Raw genomic sequence first — 22,274 nt, 5'->3', positions numbered from 1 at the left:
GGGGAGCGAGGAGAATCGCTGGGTGGCTACAGGGGGGAAAGGGGACAGAGGAGAATCGCTGGGTGCCTGGAAGGGGAGCAGGGGACAGAACAATCGCTGAGTGGCTGGAAAGGCGGGCAGGGGACACAGGAGACAGTCTCACTCTCTCTCTCTCACACACACACACACACTCACACATTCATTCTATCTCTCTCTCTCACACACACACAGTCACTGTCAAACACACTCTATCAAACATACACACTCCCAGGAAAACCTTGCTAGAGCCCGTTTCATTTCTGTCAGAAACGGGCCTTTTTTACTAGTAGAGTAATAAATGAAGAGGTAACTATAATAGGCATCTTAGAGACCTGGTGGAAGAATGACAGACAATGGGACACAGTGTTACCAGGGTACAAATTATATCACAATGATAGGATGGATCAAATTGAAGGGGGAAATTGTGCTATATGTTAAAGGGAATTGAGCCAAACAAAATAAAGATTCTGCAGGATACAGCAATGTGGAATCCTTATGGCTAGAAATTCCAGATGTGAAGGGAAAAAGTATTCTGCTATAGCTATACTAACATCTGCCAAGCCAGAAAGAACAAATGGATGAAGAAGTATTAACAGAGAAATTAGGAAAGCTAGAAAAATTGGCAGCCGTACAATAATGGGTGATCTCAATTACCAACAATACAAGCAAAATAATTCTGTTGTTAACTTAAGCAAACATGGTGTGTCAAATTTCAACCAAGAAAAAGGAGAAGGACATAGCCTCAGAATCCCAAACTGTGTAATGTTCTAACAAGCCCTGCGTAGCTTATCTTTTTTTTTTTTTCTACTTCAACAAATTTTACTGACACTTTCAATAACAAGGAGCAGAACAAGAATATATAGGCATATGAAAAGCATGATCTTGTAACGAAATTAGTGCAAAATCGGACACTTCTAGTAACATCACTGGAGAGATGGTAGCTCAAGCCTGAAGCTCTGTGTGTTTTTCCCATTCTTTTTGTGAAATTTGCACATCCCATCTGGTCTGCGATCTCCAAAACCGCTGTGCTCCAGTCATACTCACGACTGATCTTGGATCTCCTTCTTCGAGATGGCACGATGTCACTCTGCGAAATAAAACAATATTTTAAAGCCCAGCCACGTGAACAGCAGATTGGCCTAGTCGCGGAGGCTAATAGATTGGTGGCCTCTTGTAGAAGATAGTGCCCAGTTGTCTTCCCCGCCGGTGTCTACCCTGGAGGGGGGGGGGGGAGACTTAAACTCCATTAATGAGACATGATTTGCATCAACTCCTCCCAGAATGAAAATTAGCATTGCAAACGGATGTAGCAACATTCAAGACCTGTGGGGACCTGGGGAGGTCTTGAAGCTCTGGATACCCGAATGGAGGAGACAGAACAACATCTAGATGGCAATGTGGAGTGCCTCACCACCACAGATACCCTCCAGGCAAACTTGATCAAGAAAACCGGGCGCGATGATCCAATATACTGTTCCGTGGGCTCCCTGAATCTAATGGGGGAGAAAATTTTATTGCTATATTTCAAGTGATATGTTACCAAAATTTACAAACCTCTTCACAGCTGCCGGAACACACTATTACTAAAGCAGAAGATATTGACCTTGGATGAGCCCACTGGCCATTGGGTAAACCTGCTAATAATAAACCACGAGACATTATAGCTTGTTTTCATTCCTTTTCATTGAAGGAAAAGATATTCCTCCTTCAATGGAATCAGTCTGTACTTCGTAAAATGAACTCTCCCCCTGCCGAATCTCACTCCCTACATGCGCCTCTCTGATGCCCTCCTTGTGTTTGCATCTTTTTACTCTTTGCTATTATATAGCAATAGGTGCAAAATGATAGCAACCTTCAGCCTGGGCTCCTGAGTTGTATTTTTCATCAATATCAACTTCCTGTCGATTGAGCCAACAAAATCATCAAATCTCAGGGGTCTGTGTTAAGTTCTCAGAAGGCAAATGCACCTAGGGACAGAACAGGAGAAAAGAAAACGGGGGATGAGAGAATGAAGAGGACAGACAAGAACAATAAAAAGTGTTTTAAGCAGGGAAAAGATGAAGTGACTTAAGGGGTCAATATCTAAAAGCTCTTGGGCAGCCAGCTGGTTTGCTCTCTAACCCGGAGTTTATATAGCAAGATTTTTTTAAACAGAAACTTATGTCTGCAGCAGTGCACATTGTCCATTATACAAGGGTATCAAACTGACTAAGGCTGAATGGCTTTGATGTATCCTGTGGCATAATAGGGTGCCTACCCAGCAGTAGCACACCTTTTGATCAGCCGACAGGAATCCCCAAGCCCCAGCAGCCGAAGACATCTGCAAAGACACCCCAATTCCCTCCAGTGCAGCTTATGTGAGCTGCCGGCACCTCGCATATGCACGAAAACAGAGCATATGCCAATGCCAGGGGAGGCTCACTAAAGCACCTGCCAACTGAGCTGCACTGGAGGGAACTAGGAAGCCTTTGCAGATGACTTTGGTTAGCAGGGCTTGGTAATCACCACCAGCTCAGGTACTGATATTTGATTGGGGCAGGAACACAGAGAAGAGGACATTGTGTCCACCCATTTTGGTGGTAGGCAAAAATCGGTGTCTGACTATACCACTGTCCAAGAAAGACACAGATAAACTAAGATAATACATGAATACATCTGAGACCTAAAGGCATGTTGCTACCTCACTGGCACACTGAGGGCAAAGATTATGGAGCCCTTTTATTAAGACGTGGTAGGCTGTACGCGCATGCCAAAATGAGACTACCACCAGGCCAGCACGCCCTCCTGGCAGTAATTTCAGATTTAGCGCGTGCCCATAACACCTGGATGATTTATTTATTTCCTCCTATGTATGCCGCTTACAGTGGTAATCGGCACTTGGCGTGTGCCAACTGGTCACCATTCGTACACCTTTACCGTTAGATCAACGGGTGGCATTAAGGGCTCAGGTTGGTTTTGGGCATGTGCTGGTTTCATTTTTAGCACAGGCCCTTTTCCTGTCCCATTGGATTTCTTTTGTGACTATAATTATAACCATTTTTACTTGAAACAAACAAGAACACATTACAATTATTATGAGAACACGGTACATATTTTAAAATGACTGAATGTCTTCCAGTTCAAATGGAAGTTATATAAATATACACAAAAGGAAATCAGTTATTAGTAGAAGACACACTGAGCAAACTGTGAGCTGGAAGGGGAAGAAATGCTTCAGTGTTGGGGAATCACATTTAATGTGCCACTCTTAGAGCTCACTTTTTGATAGTTCTTTGGTAGAGCCCCCCACCACCTACTGCAACAGAGAAAGCACAATGAGAAAATAAATACTCCAAAAAACAGATGCTATAAAATAAATGTGCTGCTTTTAACCTTCATCTCTTTTCAGCTCACCTAAATTATTGTATTATAAACACATCTAGCATATGTTGATATTGCTGTTAAGTTTCAGATGTTTATTTAGGGGGTCTTTTACTTAGGTGCACTGGCGTTTTAGTACGCACTAAATGCTAAAGACGCCAAAGTATTCCTATGAAATATTGTTGTCCTCAAGTTACATGGGAAGCAAAATGTCACAGTTCGAAGAGGGGTGGGGTGTTTTGATCATTTATGATAATAGTTCAAATCTGAGAAGAATTTTACAGAAAATGAAAGGGAAATGGGACTTGATATGCCACCATTCTGTGGTTTTTGCAACTACATTCAAAGTGGTTTACATATATTCAGGTACTTATTTTGTACCAGGGGCAATGGAGGGTTAAGTGACTTACCCACAGTCACAAGGAGCTGTAGTGGGAATCAAACTCATTTCCCCAGGATCAAAGTCCACTGCACTAACCACTAGGAAATGTTTGATATTTTTATTGACAAATTATCAGCTTGCAATATTGTTTATTGTCTACCAGTTTTGTGGGAGCTAATTGCTTCTCACTTTTAGAACTGAATACTGCTTTGCTTGTGCATCTAGTTTTGTTTTTTAGTAAATCTTACCAATAATTCTGGCTTGTAGCCCTGTTGTTTATCTTTTGCCTTGCACTGATCAATTTGTACTTAACATTTTTATTTAATGTGTCACCTAGGAAAGAATGCCTAAAACCTCTGCATGTTAGAACATCAGTGTGTGACCCCTTACTTCCCCATACCTCTTTCTAAGTTATGGATTTTACAATTGTTGAACATTGAATTACTTGATTTGGAAGGCGCCATTGAAACTCTGAGGGCCCTATCTACTAGGGTGCGCTAAATGCTAGAGGTGCCCATATATTCCTATGGGTGTCTCTAGCATTAACGAGCATTTAAAATACTAGTGCGCCTATAGCACAGCTTAGTAAACAGGGCCCTAAATGTTTTAGATTTAATTTCCTATCAAACAATATGAATTTACATAGAAACAGAGAAAATGAAAGCAGATACAGACCGTACGGCCTATCCAGTCTGCCCATACATGCCATCTTTTTTTATTTGCAAATTACAATAAACAACAAAAGAATTTTGAATAAAGATACAGACATTCAGTAAATAATTCAAAATAACCTCAATCAATCGATAATAAAATAATAAACAAACAATGTCAGACCACATTAGGGGAGAATTCACATTTTAGAAAGAATACTACAGTTGGACGTGTGGCAAAATAAAAATTGGCGTGCATCTATTTTGGGTCAGACCTTACCGCTATTGACTTAGCGGTAAGGTCTCTCACATTAACTGTGATAATCACCTACACGCGCCAAGTTGGAGTTACCACCCAATTTTCACCGTGCACCAGAAAATAAAATATTTTTTCTGGTGCACGTAGCGGACGCACGTCAAAAATTAAATTACCACATGGGCCACGCGGTAGCCAGGTGGTAACTCCAAACTGACACACATTGGGTGTGCATAGGTGCCTACGTGGCTTAGTAAAAGGTCCCTTAAATAAGATACATAGTGGATGCCCTATTGACTGAATTTCAAGAAGAAAAGCCCTCTCACATATAATCACAGCTCTGTTATTCCTCTACCTTCAAGGAAAAATTGAAATTGTAAGGGATCATAGAAACCATAAGAATGTTGATCCAAACAGATCAAACATTTACATGGGTACCTTAATTGAAAGTTAGCCCCCAAGGTAATAACTTGCTGCTTAAAAGACAAGAATTTCTTCCTCCTAGTTTGCGTGCACTTGGAAATGTCCAGAAAGATAGAATTTTTCCTATTAAAAAAAGAACTTCAGAGGACCTAAAACAGAGGCACAATAGCATGTTCTTATCCTGCTGAAATACAAAAGTCACAAGCAATGTAAATCTAGAAACAACTTCCTCAACAGAACTTTCCAAGAAAATTGTTGTATTAATACTATCCGAAGACACTTCCACCAAAGAATTACCAGCAGGTGAGCTAGTACGTCTAGGAGTCTGAATACTTACTTTTTTCTTTCAGAAACCTATAAATTAAGTCTTTAGGCATAAGTCAAAATTTTAGGAAAATTCAAATGTTGCTAATTTAAATGTCTAGTGAAACTAACTACATTTTCTATTTTTTTGCTGGAATGTAAGTTTATCTTGAACCAAAGTAATCCGAACACTCTGAATTAAAGAGTCTAATAAATTCAACTTACCTGTCTGGGTCTTCAACACCTCTTCACCTCTGGCAATCCTTTGTGCGTGCTGCTGAACTTAAGGGGAAATTCCTGTACATACTTTGTAGATGGAGTTCAGTGTTGTCCAGATGGTATCAAGGGTCACCTCAGAGGGTCTCATTAAGGGAGGAACAGTTGGAATAGCCCCTTTTCCCATCACACCCTCTACCAAACCTCCACTTGGCTGAGGGACTTGACTCCCTTCAGCATTGTTCCTACTGCCAGCATTTCCTGAGGAGCTGGCATGCCACTGATCACATCAGTCAAAGTAAGCTCCATAGTCTGGCGCAAGCCTGACACCAGAGGGTCTCCCCAGCAGGGCTGAGACTTTGTTCCTAAGTCACGAAGTTTCCTTCATGAATGGGCCAGCCGGTATGACCCAAAATGAAAGCGTCACACAAAGCTGGTAATCACTACATGCCGAACCAAAAAGGAGTCTTGCTGCAGCTGGGCAAAAGCTGTTTGCTTCTCCCTCCTCTTTGGCATCAGAAAAATATTACAGCCAATGAAAGGTTAGAGGAAAATAAGATAAAGCAGGAGAAAATCCACCAGCATCCTCTCTATGTGGCCATCTTGGATTTCCTCCATCCATGCCATCTAATATCCCTTCCTCTCCCTTAGAGATCCTATGCACTTGTCCCAAGCTTTCTTGAGTTCAGATACAGACTTTGTCTTCATTACCTCCACCAGGAGGCTGTTCCATGAATTCACTACCCTTTCCATGAAAATGTATTTCCTTAGGTTACTCCCAATTCTGTTCCCTTTCATTGCAGAGCTTCCTTTCAGTTGAAAGAGACTTGCCTCCATTTATGCCATGGAGGTATGTAAATGTCTCTATCGTATATCTCCTCTCCTGTCTTTCTTCCAAAATATACATAATGAGATCGTTAAGTCTGTCCCTATATGCTTTATGATGAAAAACTGTGACCATTTTAGTAGACGCCCTCTGGAATGACTCCATCTTGTTTATATTTTTTTAAAGATGTGGCCTCCAGAACTGTACATAGTACTCTAAGGGGTCCTTTCATGAAGCTGTGGCAAAAAGGGGCCTGCGCTGGTGTCGGTGCGTGTTTTTGATGCGAGCCGAGGCCCCCTTTTACCACACCGGGTAAAAGGCAGATGTCCCATTTCTTTAAAAAATGGCTGTGCGGCAAGTGAACCTCTTGCTGCACAGCCATTTTGGGGGTGAGCACTTACCTACACCGACTGAGGTGGTAGTAAGGGCTCCCATGCTAACCCGATTACTGCCTGGCACTACAAAATTTGAAATATTTTTGCAGCACCGGAAATGGCGCATGTTGGGAAGGGAACTACCACCAGGTTGCTGCGGTAGCCTGGCAGTATTTCCTTTTTAGCCAGCGGTAAGCCCTTGTTGGGCTTACCGCCACTTCATAAAAGGGCCCCTAAATGAGGTCTCACCAGAGACTTATACAGAAGCATTTAAAAACAGAAAGGAGAACCCTTGGTATAATTCTATGTTAAGAGCTCAGGCGTGATTTCAGAGGATCTGAAAGAGCAAGGAAGAAACCACAATGTCGTGATGACCTACTTATCACTTTAAACTTGGCAAATCTGAGCAAACAATGGAATTTGCTAGAATTTATATGTTTAGAACAATGTGAAATTGGCTTTTAATTGACCTAGGAAATCATTTGAGACAGAAAAAAAAATTCTGAGATTCTTTTACAAAGTCGCACTACCGATTCCTGTGTAACAAATGAGAGGAAGCCCATAGGAATTGAATGGGCTTCCTCTCATTTGCTGCACTGGGAATCGGTAGCGTGGCTTTGTAAAAGAGGCCCTCTAATACTAGTATTAGTTGAGACTAGACTCCATTTGATAAAGTTAATTGGGAGACAATGTTTTTTTTTTGTTTACATTTAATCTGAAATTATCAAAATATAGCACCCTCACAGTGTTGATCCCTAAAAACCAGAAGCAACCTAGTTTTGATTTCCTTTTTTATGCAGTTAAAGTAAACCATTTTTTCAAATTTTCTTATAACTCATTCAAACAACACATTGATATTTAATTACTCCTTTTACAAACCAGTTATCCAATCTGACAATAAAAGAACAGGTCCTACAATTTCTCTCTCCATTCTGCCCTCCATCCTCTTCCCTCCCCCAATCTTCTCACTTGCCACACTTATCTTCTACCTCCCTTCGATAAATCCCCATTTTCCTTACCAAACTTCATGGTATCATCAAGGCCTAATCTCCTCAATAGCTGACTCTCAATCACCCCACATATTCCACTAACACCTCCAACAAGTCGTATTTACCCCCTTTTCCCTGCATTAATGCTCTTAACTTTTCTCTCTCTCCAATTTGATATAGTCTCATCTTCCATAGCTGCAGGGTGGGTACTTGCTGTCACTGTCAGGGAACTGCAATTTCACTCTGTGCAGTCACAACGCTCACCCTAAAGAAAAAAAACCCCTTTGTTTCCCCCACCTCTTCAACGTTTGCCACCATCCACAGCAAAAAGGTCTGGGGAATCTAGCTGCAAGCCAACCCGACACACATCCTTGATTGCTTGTTCTATTTCCCTCCAGTACCACTGTGCTTTAGGGCACTTCCTTCAAATGTGCATAAATGTACCCTCCTCCAAACTCTCCCTCCCAACATACCCCAAAAATCCTGGAAACATTTCCTTTAATCCAGTGGTTCCCAAACTTTTTTGGTTCATGGAACCCTTAGTGTCTGAGCAATTGTTTGCGGCCCCCCCCCCCCCCCCACCCCAGCCACACATCATGTCCAATATTTCTCTCTCTCTCTCTCTTCCCCCCATGCACCATCTCTCCCCCCCCAACCCTTGCCCCCTTGTAATCCATTATAATTCATTTTTTGCCTTGTTCCTAGGGAGAGGAAGATGAAGAAGAGCCCGCAGCTGAGCACAGGAGGGAGGAACATAATGTCCTGCAGCCCCGCCTCCCTCCCTGACAGCTGAGTAGCGATCAGTCAGGGTCCCAGGGCGGGAGCAGGCCTCCAAACCTCTATGCCGCCGGCATCGGCAGCATTGTGTAAATGCTGCCTTCAGCCTGCCCCGGAAGCCTTCTTTGTACAGCCACTTCCTCTTCCCATGTGGGCAGGATGCTGTACAAAGAAGGCTTCAGGGGCAGGACAAAGGAAGTGCTTACATTGCTGCCGGCAGCATGCTGTGAGCGGGCGGTCAGGCAGGCAGGGCAGGGGTGGAGAGAGGAAGATGAACAATACCTCACCAATTGTTCTGGCGCTCGGCGTGTTAACTCCCATCTGCCCCGCGGCACTCCTGTGAGTTTGCTGCGGCGCACAGTTTGGGAAACACTGCTTTAATTGGTCAGAGTCAAATACCATCTATATAACACTGTAACAATCCTCTTTCACTGTTAAGAAAGGAATGTGAGCTTCAACTTGTATTAATGAACCAATTTTTTAATTAAGAAATAAGAAATAGAATATAAAATAGACATATTAGTACTATTCTAATCCATGCTATTTATTTATAACATGCTTAGCAAAATGTTCAAAGTGATAAACATTCATAATAAAATGACAATGTAGCATATTAAAACAAATGAGCTTCCTTGATTTCCTTATCTAGCAATTCAAACTCTATGGCTAACTACCCTCATCATCCTCAAAGGCAATCCTAAACCATCATGAATTCAATGCATAGGCTATGTCCAAAAGTGTCTCCTCATAAATTTCAGTTTACGAGAGGCTATAGCAATAATAAAAAAGACTTAATTCATTGAATGTAGCAATATAAATACTTTAAAGTATGTTGATTAAGCCTGTTGGTTGACAATTTTTGTATATATCTTTTTCGACAAAGAACTGTCTAAATGTCTGTCACAATTAATAAAAATGATTTAAACATAAATACTTTAAAGTATATTTTTAAACTTTGGTATGGATGACGCCAAATATATAATACTATATACAGGGTACTTAAAGGGTATACTTAATTCTGATGGTTAATTGTAGAAAACAGTGGGAAATTGTTAATTCCGTCAGTGGCGTGTTTATACAAGGTGCATGTGTTGCATATGCACCCCCTGTCAGACTCGGCCCCCCATTTTTGCCCGGGCAGTGGCACTCATAGGCTGCCTGCGGCCTTCACCGGGACTGTCTCTCTGAACCATTCCGCCCTTCACAGAGTGGGTTGGTTCAGAGATAAAGTCCCAGTGCAGGCTTCAGGCAGCCTATCAGTACCGCTGCTGTGGCCTGGGCAAAGACTGGAGCACAGGTGATTTTAAGGTCCCGGGGGGGGGGGGGGGGGGGTCAGCGGCATGGGAGACGCACCCCCTGTTAAAGATTCCTGGCTAAACCACTGCATTCAATATACATAGTTCAGGAGCTGATGCTGGGGCACATACAGCCAAGAAGGCAGTGCACGCAAATTAATCTCATACATATTCACTGTTAATATACAAAATCATTGAACACATCTATCTAGCTTGCTACCTGTGGGCTGAAGCATATTAAAACAACTTCCCTTGCACAACTGCAGTCAGTCAATAAATAACAGGCTCTTTCAAAATGATTTCAAAGTTCAAACCACTCCAGAGTTCTCTGTATCCCTCCGGACTTCCCTATATTATTGTACTGTCCACATGTCACTTTTCATAAATACATCCAAAAAGTTGCCTCTAATTGACTTGTAATGGAGTGTATCTATGACTTCACATTTTAAGCAAGTTCTCAAGCATACAGTCCCATAGGAGTTTTCGCCAGTACTTTTCTCCATCACAGTTTTGAGTCTCTAGACAACATCGCATTTCGCCACATGGCGTCTTCAGGAGACTAAACATATGTTTCTTCAAAAAACATTCACACGTCTATCACTGACAATAGACAATCCTGTTGTTAGAATATATCCAGGTTTGATTTAGGAATACATATTCATTGTGGATATCCTGAAAACCTGACTGGCTGGGTGTGTTCTGAGAACTGGGTTAAAAGCCAGTGCTTTAGGAGGACTGTAAAATAGAGGCATTTTAAAAAGGCACGGATATGGCAGTTATGCAAAAAAACATGGGTAGAATATCAGTATGGATTAGTAACAGAAATATACCAATACCTAATCCTCTACCTGGTTATCTGTCCATGGCACTGCTGGAACACCTTTTGTTTAGCTTTTCCTTGGCAAAAACGCTGACAATTAAGGTCACACATCAAGATCAAGATGATCATCTGCAACCCTTACATCCAAATCAAGAAGGAAAAAACAGCGAGACACAGTGCTAACCATGCTTCCATTAAAGTAACGGATAGTACAAACAGGAAACATTTGTCTTCCACAAGAAAAAGCAGACACACCACAAGAATGGAAGAACCCAAACCACAGTTCTCAAGTGGATCAACAAATCATTTATTCATCCAAAGTCTGGAGACTGAAAATTTCCCAATTCTGACAGATTGAACCCTACACGGGCCATGTTTTGGCACCCAAAGCCTTCATCAGGGGTTCTTAAAAGCCAGTGGGATTACTGTAAAGCGTGCGTAACTGGTATACAAGTTAAAGGCTTTGAGTATAGCTGTGGCACTGACGACTGGGTTTGAGTGCTGAAGTTGTACACCAGTTACCTACGCTTTACATTAATCCCACTGGCCTTTAAGTTGTATACCAGTTTTGTATGCTTTATGGTAATCCCACTGGCTTTTAAGAACCCCCAATGAAGGCTTTGGATGCCAAAACATGGCCCATGTAGGGTTCAATCTGACAGAATTGGGAAATTTTCAGTCTCCAGACTGTTTTGCTGATTTAAAATTTTATGTTATATGTTCATAGTGGAAGCTTTAAAATAAATCACATACATAGGCATTAAAACTTTTGCAAGTATTTTTATAGAGAACTATCTTTATTGTCATCATGAAGGAAAAAGCAGGCATCTAGCACTCCAATGAAAACCACAATACAGAACTGGAAATAACAAAGCAGCTTCTGGAGTACTGACAAATATATTTTGAAAATAACCCCCCTCCTTCACAGACCCTTGAAAATTCCACCAGCCCCCACAACTCCTCTTAGATCTCTCTCCCCCCATCCCCCCCTGAAATCTGGTCATCTGAATTGTATAGAAGAACAGTGAAGAAAAATGAGCACAAACTACAGAATTTAATTGCTGTTTCTACTAGCTACAATAATTTTTGAAGTTGTTTTAGTGATATTCAATTATGTCTTTTCCCCTCCACCTTGTAAGGCACTGTCTATCCAACAAAACAAGGTTTAGACTTGTTACAGATGAACCAACAATAAAGAACGACAACGTGGATGCAGCAGCTCATAGGTTTGCTTGCTGTGTTTTGAATGAACGACAATGATGGCTGCGCGGGGGGAATGGAAACAGAGATTAACTAAATGGCTTCCATGCTTACTGTGGATTAGATAGGCTCACTTCCACTCCACTCTATTAAACCTCCTTGGTTTAACCTCCTTCAAGATCAGTGGCGTTCCTAGGGGCGCTCATACCCGGGGCGGATCGCCGATGTGCCCCTCCCCAGCGAAATAACCCCCTGGGTGCAGTGCGACCCCCCCCCCGGCGAAAGAACCCCCCCAGGGTGCACGCTGCTGGGGGGGGGGGGGGTGCCGCACGCCTGTCGGCTCTTCATTTCCATGCTCCCTCTGCCCCGGAACAGGAAGTAACCTGTTCCGGGGCAGAGGGAGCATGAAAACGAAGAGCTGACAGGCGCGCGGCACCCCCCCCAGCGGGGTGGACTGCCCCCCTTGGTACGCCACTGTTCAAGATTCACCACGGAAAGTTGGGAACAGAGAGAACCGCAGCGCTGGGTTATGGCTGGTGATCGCTGCATACGTAAGCAGCAGCAGCGGCGGCCGTCAAAACAAAGAAGTGCTCCTTCAGTCTTAAGGTAATACTTAACAGAGCCGGAAGATCCCGGAGATCCCGCAGATCTGGCTTTTACACTGTCCCAACTTAAAATGCTCTGAAGTGTATGAGCATAACTCAATCTAATTGCATTGAATTCTTTTAAGCATACATGAGATTGATTATATTTGATTTATTCTGGCCTATCAGTGATATATTTATACATAAATGCCCTGACCTCTCTGTTTTGTAGGAGCGACAAATCTGAAATAAAAGATTATTGTATGGGAGCCTCTCAAAATGTAACGTATTTTACAAAAATTATTCAAATGCTGTCGATTTACAAGGTCTCCACAGAGCCTCGGGTGGGCTCCTAGACACTACAGCAGATATTGGAGTCTGCACAGATGATAGCATAGGGTTACTACCAGACATCCCCGATTTTGAAGTAATAGCTTCGGCACCACTGATTAAAATCATCCCCTTACGATCCAAGATGGCTGCCAGATGAGCTGGATGTCTTGTGTGAGTCTCCGTGCTGATTCCTTAAGAAATGCCTAAACGAAGAGGTCGGGCCGCTGCCCCCCAGCATCAGGATTTACTGACCCGACCCAAATCCATTCTTCAATATTTTCACAGGACTCCAGATTTAGAATCGCAGGGAGCAAGCCCGCTTGTTCCCTCCGGGGAAAATGGAGACACGGAGCGGAACTATGGGCTCAAAGTCACGCTGAGCCCCAACACTAGAGTTCCTCCCTTACAACCTCGAGGAATCAGTTCCCCCGTGGCGGCGTCCTCAATCCTGGAACATACAGGAAATGGAGGACAGGAGGTATGACAAGCACAACCAGGGGTACCGGGGAGTTTGCAAACCTCTCGGGATACTGCAGAGACGGTATTGCTGTCTGAACTTCATGCCTCCAGTTGAGAAACTGAAAATTCTTCTCAACAATCCGAGGTACGGATCAACCAATTTGCTGTTTTGTTTAATAAACCGAGTGAAGTGACTTTAGAAAGCCTTTTGACATTAATAGCGGACTTTGCCAAAGTGTTATGCCCTCAGGTTAAAAAATTATCGGAAGATTTTGAATCTCTAAAAGGGAATTTGAAAGAAACTGAGGGTGAAATGAAAGTTTTGAATCAAAAAACTATTAAACAAGAAAAGGATATACAAAACATTCAACAAATACAGAATAATATGTTAAAAGATTTATCGAACCTCAGAAGAAAGACTGAAATTTTTGAGAACTACTCAAAAATAATTTACGTTTTATACATTTTCCCTTACAGCAAGCAATCTCTCCTTGAGAGATGTTAAAAACTTACTTTAAAGAGATTTTGGAAATTGGGGGTGAAAACATTTCCCCAATTTCCCAGGTATATTATCTTCCTACTAAAGATCTAGAGAAACAGCAATCTCAGGAAAATCAGGCTTTAGATGTTTCAGCATTGTTGGAAACATCAGGAATGGAACAATTAACAATGGCAACCTTAGTGGCTACTGTGGCTCTGGCTCCGGATAAAATTTGGATTATGAGACTTTTCTTTCATAATAGAGAAAAGATATTTAAATGAAGTAAAGTCTGGATTTATCCAGATGTTGCGAGGGATACTCAAAAAAGAAGCAAGCAATTTCTTCAATTAAAAACACAAGCACTTCAAATAGGAGCAACATTTTTTCTTAAATACCCCTGCAAACGTTTGATTGGATACCAATCACAGAAATATGTTTATTATGAGCCTTCTCAATTGGAGGCTTTTATAACAGCCAGACAACAATCGGGAACTGTTACTATTCAGAACTCTTAATAATATAAGTAAATCTGTTACACGTCCATTTCTATAAGATTTGATGATGTTAAATGTTTTCTTTTTATGTTCTCCACATACCTAGGCACTCTTGGATCCATATTGTGGACTTTTGTGAAGTTAAAAGATATACATTTCCTTTGTATTGTTTTTCTCTTTTAGAGGATATTGTTACTTATCTGAACTTTTCTGAACAAGTATATTGCTTGTATATAATTGAAATTAATAAAAATAAAATAAAATCATCCCCTTACGTCCTATCCCTGATTTAAGGGATCAAAGGCGCACGAATTGTTTCTCCTGCAGCTTCTCTATGCTGCTACTTCTCTCTCTCAGCTCTCTTCCGGGTTTACACATTTTACCGTGGCAATCCTGCCACACTCCGGGATCGTAATTCCTCTGTCCCCAGGAGGAGTTTTCCCTCTCTTCCTCACACAGTCTTTTGTTTTCTTTTCAGCAGTGTTCATCTTAAAGTGTTCCTTCCCCAACACAAGGAAACCTCCTTGACCCCCACAGAGAACTAACATTTTTGTTCCGGGTAACGTGTTGCATTTCCAGTGGGTTTCTTATATGCAGTTGCACCAGAGCTTAATCTTTTATGCCGTGCAACAGAGATTGGGGCTCACAGAAAAAGAATAGAAAACCTGCCGAGGCTGGCTTTAACTACTCTCGTTTCTGAAGAGACAGCATACCACACTGTTCAGCTATGCTGAGGTAGTAAAAAACAAAACCAATTTCATGACATAAAGTAGCGCTCTAACCCCAGTGTTGTAAAAAAATAATGTGTATGTATGTGGTGCTTGGCACACTGGTTTGGGAAAGGAGCTCATAACACTAGGCAAACAGACGGCAAATTTGTTCTAAGATTTCATTTATTATTGCACCCTTGCATGCTTAATGCATAAATAATCTGTAAGCATTTCTAATTATTAAACCACTTTTCACTTGGTTGCTACAGAGGAGAATGGAATAAGGAGGTTCTGCATGGCTTCTTTCAGCCTCTTGAGTCATTGCATGCACGTTAAAGCTGGAGATTCCTATCAAATTGTTTGAGGTGACAGATTACAAGTTATGTTTCAAAATAGAGACTGGCGAACTGGTCTAAAATCCCTTACCAGCACAAACTCCACGTTATTCTAGGGGGTCTTTTACTAAAGCTTAGTTTAAAGTATCTGCTGTAGATTGAGCTAAGCTTTAATAAAAGACCCCCCCCCCCCCCCCCCCCCGTGCCGAATGATCAGAGGGCTCTTGCGCCGGTGTTAAAGTGGGCGGTAAACTTCACAAATTGTATTGAAATGTATGGTAACGAGGTCAGTAAGTATTCATGTGAGGAGAGGATTTCTTGTTTTAAAGACAAATGGGAAGGAGGAGCAAACATGGGAGCGGGACGGTGTTAAAGCCAGATCTGCGGCCGGGATCCCACCTCGGGATCGTCCAGATCCAAGTACGACCTTAAGACTGTATGGTAATGACGGCCGCGCGGGGGAGTGGAAACAGAGATTAACCAAATTTGATTCTTTGCTTACAGTGGACTAGATAGGCTCACTTCCACTCTTGTCTATTAAACCTCCTTGCAGCAGCTCATAGGTTTGCTTGCTTTGTTTTGAGTGAATGGCAATGACGGCCGCGCGGGGGAGTGGAAACAGAGATTAACCAAATTGGCGTCCTTGCTTACTAGTCCACTGTAAGGAAGACATTTGTTTAATCTCTGTTTCCACTCCCCGCGCAGCTGTCATTGCCATTCACTCAAAACACAGCAAGGCAGCAAGCAAACCTGTGAGCTGCTGCATCCAGGTTGTCGTTCTTTATTGTCGGTCCATCTGTAACAAGTACTGTCTAACACTGTTTTTGTTGGATAGGCAGTGCCTTACAAGGTGGAGGAGAAAAGACAAAATTGAATATCACTAAAACAACTTCAAAAATTATTGTACCTAGTAGAAACAGCAATTATAAATTCTGTAGTTTGTGCTAATTTTTCTTCAGTGTGCTTCTATACAATTCAGATGGTCAGATTTCAGTGAGAATATTCAGTTTCCTGATGGGTTCATCTTAACTGGTTGTAATCTGCCTTGGGAAGCCTGGTGTTTATAAAGATGATGGAATATATTGAAATTAAATGGAAGTAGAATTAAACTCTCCTTTCATTGAGGCACATGAAATCACATTTTCATCTGTTTTGTAGAAGTTTGACTTTTAGATACACAAATGGATTAATCTGTTTTGGAACATGTTTCAGGGGCAAGTGGTTTTATAAATCCAAATAAAAATAAATATTGTGTTTTTTATTCAGATCTCTGGTTTAAACATAACTAAACGGGCTATAAGCCCCAAATGCAGTCGAGTGGTTTTCTTATATTTTGTTCTTGTGATGTCTTATACTGTGCCAAAACTGAAAACTCTTATCTCCTTGAGGATAAATGAGGGGACATGGGATAAGCTTATCCGGTCCACAGGAGACAGTATGACTATAAAGTTGAAGCCGGTCCCCCTACTGCAGCCATCTCTGTTTGTCAAAAACAATAGCAAAGTCGATTTGCATTTATTTGTGCCTTCTGATCGAAAATAGACCAGGATCCTGGTGTATTCGGGCCTTCTGATCGAAAATATATCAGGATCCTGGTGGATTTTTGATCAGAAGTCCCGAATACACCAGGGTCCTGGTCTATTTTCGATCAGAAGGGCCAAATACACCAGGATCCTGGTCTATTTTCGATCAGAAGGGCCAAATACTGCAGGATCCTGGTGTGTTTTCGATCAGAAGGGCCACATACACCAGGATCTTGCAGTATTTGGCCCTTCTGATGGAAATGTTGTCAATTGCTATTGTTTTGGTGAACAAAAATGGCGGCATGCTCAGTCTATTACAGGCAAGCTCCGCCTACTGGCTTTTGTTTTATTCAACCTCCGAGAAAATAGATCCTGCTAAGTCATGCCCCCTGTGACGTGACATTACCTTCCTGTTTAGAGGAACCAGTGAAATTTATGGCAGCACAGGGTCTCGCCCCTTTTAAGGTGGACGAGATTGTGCAGAAATAGGAAAGTCAGGGAGAATAATCAATAATCTCCATCGTTAAACAATGAAAAGAAAAAAGATTTCGGAGGATATATGTAAAATGTCCATACCTAAACGACTGCCAGAAAAAAAATGAACTTTTAAAAGTTTTCTGATCGAATCCGGGAAGATCCCGGGATCCCGCTGTATCTGTCTTTTACCTTTTGCCCATGGGAGCCATTGCCCAAGGAGGTTTGGTCGAGAACAGGAGACGGCATGGGGGTCAAAAAGTTGAAGCCACTTAGGTAGCCTGTTTCCCCTTCCCCTGCCCCCCCATGAAAGTAGAGTTTAATTTTGATGGGGAGAAATAAAAAAAATAGACTTTTACTTCAGCAGATTTAGCCCATACGCAGCAGAGCTTTAGAAGTGTTAACTCCCATTCTTTTTATTTATTTGTTCTCTCTCACAGACTCTTGAAAAAAAGATTCAATTACTCTCCCTTCTTTAACTTTCAAACAAAAAATGATGTTTACTTACAGTTTCTTCAGCTAACTATTTACATCATACTTGCAGTAGACATGGTAAAACTACTGAATACAAAATTCTGTCAGTTGGTTATCATACAGCTTGAAGAGAGATTGCTAACACCATCTTATGCTGACACAGACTGACTCACTCTCAGAGCAACTAGAGTGACTCAGACACACCCACAAGACATTACACTATATCCAATGACATCATAGCTCATAGAATTGTTGACAGTTAATGCATGCAGCACTTGTCTTTCACATATTCCTACATACCCCTTCACATGCATTATTGTCCAACAATTTAATTCTTATATATTTATTTATATACATACAGTCCTAGCTTTTCTCGTAGATTTTCAAAATTTCTTACAGCTAGCAGTTTCGTCAAGATATCAGCAATCATTTGGTCAGTTTGTTTATGTTGCAAACTTATTACTCCTTGCCTTGACAATTCTCTGACATTATGGAATTTTGTTGCAATATGTTTTGTTCTAGACTGTACCCTGTCATTTATTGACAACCTTATACAGCTTTGATTGTCTTCAAAAATCTGTATCGGTCTCTGCTGTTCTATACCAAAATCTGTACACAGTTTTTCTATCCACATTAGTTCACGACATGCTTCAGACACAGCAACATATTCTGCTTCTGTGGATGATAAACTTACAATGGTTTGTTTATGACTTGCCCATGAAATAGATGTTTTTCCATACATAAACACATACCCACTTGTGGATTTGTAATCTGAATGATCTCCAGCCCAATCAGAATCACAGTAACAAATCAATTTCTGATTACTATTTACTGGAATCACCAATTTACAGTCAATTGTACCTTTCAAATATCTTACCACTCTTTTTACAGCAGTCCAGTCAGTCTTAGTAGGCTTGTTCACTCTTCTACTTAAAATTCCTACATGATTAGCTATATCAACTCTGTAAGTGGTAGTTAGATACAAAAGTTTTCCTATTGCAGATCTGTATAAAATGTTATCTGGTAATGGTTCCCTTTCAGTTTCATCCCTCTGAAAATCTGTGGTCATAGGTGAATCTACTGAGTGTGCTTCCTGCATACCCATACTTTCAATAAGATCATTAATCTTTTGTTTCTGACTTATTAAATAAGAACCATCTTTCTGTTTTTCAATATTCATACCTAAATAGTATGACACATTTCCAAGTTCAGTTATTTCAACATTCTGATTTAAACACTTTACAATGTCTTTATACTCTTTTTCACTTTCACTTGCTATAAGCAAATCATCTACAAATGCTAAAATGTACACACAATGACCTTCCTTTTGTCTAGTATACAAACATTTATCTGCTTCTCCTTGCTTAAAATCTAAATCAGTTAACATTTCATGCATTTTCTCATTCCAGCATTTTGCACTTTGCTTTAAACCATATAAACCTTTGTTCAGTTTACACACTAAATGACTGTTATTTGTATCTATGAAACCTTCTGGTTGTTTCATATACAAGTCTTCAGATATATCTCCATGAAGAAATGCTGTTTTAACATCTATGTGTTTCACTTGCATTTTCTTTGATGCAGCTATGCTTAGGAGAGTTCTGATTGTTGTGTGTTTCACTACTGGTGCAAATACTTCATCATAATCTTCACCATATTTTTGAAGATAACCTTTTGCTACCAGTCTGGCTTTATATCTTTCTACTTGTCCTTGTGCATTTCTTTTCAACTTAAATACCCACTTGCATCCTATGGCCTTTTTGCCATGGGGTAATTCAGTTAAGTTCCATGTTTTGTTTTTATGCAACGCGTCGATTTCATCTTGTGCAGCTTTTTTCCATTCTTCTGCTTCTTTTTCAGATATTTGATCAATTTCATCCCAAGTTAAAGGTTCTTGTGCATCATCAGAAGTTGTTAAATAAGATAGTCTTTGGGGTGGATTACCTCGATTTTCTCTGGATGAGCGTCTGACATTTTGTTGGTCTGACCTCTCCGTGTCATCTGAGATCGAGATTCTATCTCCAATCATTTCCCCTTCATCAGTGGTACTGTCTTCAGTATAAACACTTTCTGTATCTATTTCATTTTCCTGTTCCTCATTAGAATCAGAAAAATTATTATCAGACAATTCTGGTATGTTAGTGTTTATAATCACCGGGATATTGATTATTGGTTTCTTTTCATATTCTGGATGATAAGGTTCATTTGGAATTTTCCAGTCTTTATCAATTTTTTTATTTTCATCAAAATATGTGATGTGTTTTACACCAACAAATCCAGTGTTTAGATTCAGAATTCTATAACCTTTGTGACCTGAATCATAGCCCACTAGAATTCCTTTTTCTGTTGTGGAATCCAGCTTATGTCTCTTCTGTTTCGGCACATGAGCATATGCTGTACTTCCAAATATTCTTATATGTGACAGATTTGGTTTTTTACTATGCCACATTTCATGTGGGGTGCGATCAGTCCCTTTTGTAGGTAGTCTGTTCTGTAGGTATACTGCTGTGAGAATTGCTTCTCCACATAATCTCTTTGGAAGATTACTATCAGATAGCATACATCTTGTCATTTCTACAAGCGATCTGAACTTTCTTTCAGCTACAGAATTTTGTTCTGGTGTATATGCAACTGTCTTTATGTGCTGAATACCTTCTTGTTCTAGAAATGTTTGTATGGTGTTGAAGTAAACTCACCACCGTTATCAGTCTGTAGAATCTTTGGTTTTTTATCAAATTTATTGCTTACCAAGGCTACAAACTTCTTTAACATATCAGCAACTTGATTCTTTTCTTTTAATAGATAGGCCATACAGTATCTAGAGAAATCATCCACAAATATTAATGCATATTTATTATTCCCTAGTGATGGAATGTTAAATGGTCCACATAAGTCACTATGTATCAAGTCCAGTATTTTACTACTTCTTTTCCTTTATATGATGGAAATGAGGGTCTTACCTCCTTTTGAGTAATACAATCTATGCATTTTTCCATCTTACCATTACTGGCACTTATTTTTATGCCTGTTGCAAGTTGCTTACTTTGCAGCTCCAAGATCACCTTTGGATCTCTGTGTCCCATTCGACGATGCCAGGTCTCAAGATTACATTCTGTATTCTTCTTTGTTTTTATAAGATGTGATGATTCACCTGTAATGTTTAACTTATAGACATTGTTACTCATATAACCTTCAGCATAAATTTCATTACCATCAGAAATTGTACATTTACTATTTTCAAAATGAATTGAAAAACCTTTCTTGTCTAATGCTGATACACTGAGCATATTACAAACTGCTCGTGGAACATATAAGACATTTTTTTCAAGAGTTTTTTTGACTCCATCTGATACTATGCATTTTAAATGTCCATTTCCTTTTGCTTTGATCATTGTTGAGCCAGCATTTGCTGTGTGAAGACTACCATCTTCTGGTCTCATATCTGCGAAAAATTCTTTATTATTGGTTATATGTTTTGTGCTGCCAGAATCTAATATCCAACTATTTTTATCTGAAGTGTTCTTCATTATATTAAAAGATTTTTCTGTCATTATACAGCTCTTATTCTTTCTGTTCTCATGGTCATAATTTCTTCTTTGACCATGCTTATTCTCCATTGGCTTAAATAAGCTAGAAGGGGTGTGGTTTTTCTTGTTACAGTATTTTGATACATGTCCCTCTTTACCACATGAATAGCAAATCAGCTTGTTTCTGGGCAGGCTTTTTTCATTATAGCTCCGCCTCCTACTATGCATCGCTGAGAAAAATGTTTCATTCTGGTTAATCTCTCTTGGTGAACAGATCTCCTCTGTTATAATACATTCTTGTCTAAGCTTAGAGACAGCCTGTTCAAAAGATTGTCCTTCAATTGCTTCATTCACTGTCCTGAATACTTCAAAACTTTTAGACAGAGATGTAAACATAAAAGCTCTCTTTAAAGCATCGCAGATAGGTATACCCGATAATTCTAGCTTCTTAAATAATGACATTAAATGTGTTATATGATCATTACATTTTTTCTTGTCATTCAACTTCAATTGAATTATTTCTGATAACCATATAGGCTGTTGTTGTTTTGTATATGAAGTACCATACATGGTTTTCAATTTTTGCAGTATTTCTTTTGAGGTGTCTGTTCCATCAATCAATATTGCCTGTTTCTCTGTCAGAGCTTCATATAGCATACTTTTGACATAACAGTCTGCAGTATTCCATTCTTCAAAATTGTCAGCATTTCTTACTTGATCCAAACATATATTTAGCTTCTTTGCTTCAATAATACATTTAAATCTCATCTCCCACTGAATATAGTTATATTCATTCAGTTGAGGCACTTTGAGAGAACATAGTAATGGTGCAGCTGCCATCTTGTCTTTTGTGTGGAGAGATAAAAAAAAATTTCTTAATGTTTTCTTTTTTTTTTTTTATTTTAGTGGCCTGGGCCCATAACCCAATATGATGGGGAGAAATAAAAAAAATAGACTTTTACTTCAGCAGATTTAGCCCATACGCAGCAGA

General features: G+C 40.3%; 1 protein-coding gene and 1 long non-coding RNA gene across 2 annotated transcripts in view; one reads left to right on the top strand and one right to left on the bottom strand.

Annotated features, from left to right (window-relative positions):
• Window positions 1–311: 311 nt before the first annotated feature.
• On the bottom strand, window positions 312–14,717 carry LOC115474090. Its single transcript, XR_003942808.1, has 3 exons — window positions 14,343–14,717; window positions 1,871–1,985; window positions 312–1,105 (listed from the first exon to the last, which is right to left on the bottom strand). It is a non-coding gene; the product is annotated as an uncharacterized LOC115474090 (long non-coding RNA).
• A 133-nt stretch (window positions 14,718–14,850) lies between these two features.
• The window catches only part of OSGEPL1 (O-sialoglycoprotein endopeptidase like 1), a 38,855-nt gene continuing 31,431 nt past the window's right edge, over window positions 14,851–22,274 (top strand). The window contains exon 1 of the mRNA XM_030210580.1: window positions 14,851–14,975. The gene's annotated coding sequence lies outside the window, so the exon portion shown is untranslated. The remainder of the gene's footprint in view (window positions 14,976–22,274) is intronic.

The sequence above is a fragment of the Microcaecilia unicolor genome, chromosome 7 (assembly GCF_901765095.1).
Source record: "Microcaecilia unicolor chromosome 7, aMicUni1.1, whole genome shotgun sequence".
Lineage (NCBI taxonomy): Eukaryota > Metazoa > Chordata > Amphibia > Gymnophiona > Siphonopidae > Microcaecilia > Microcaecilia unicolor.
This window is presented reverse-complemented; position numbering and strand designations above follow the sequence as displayed.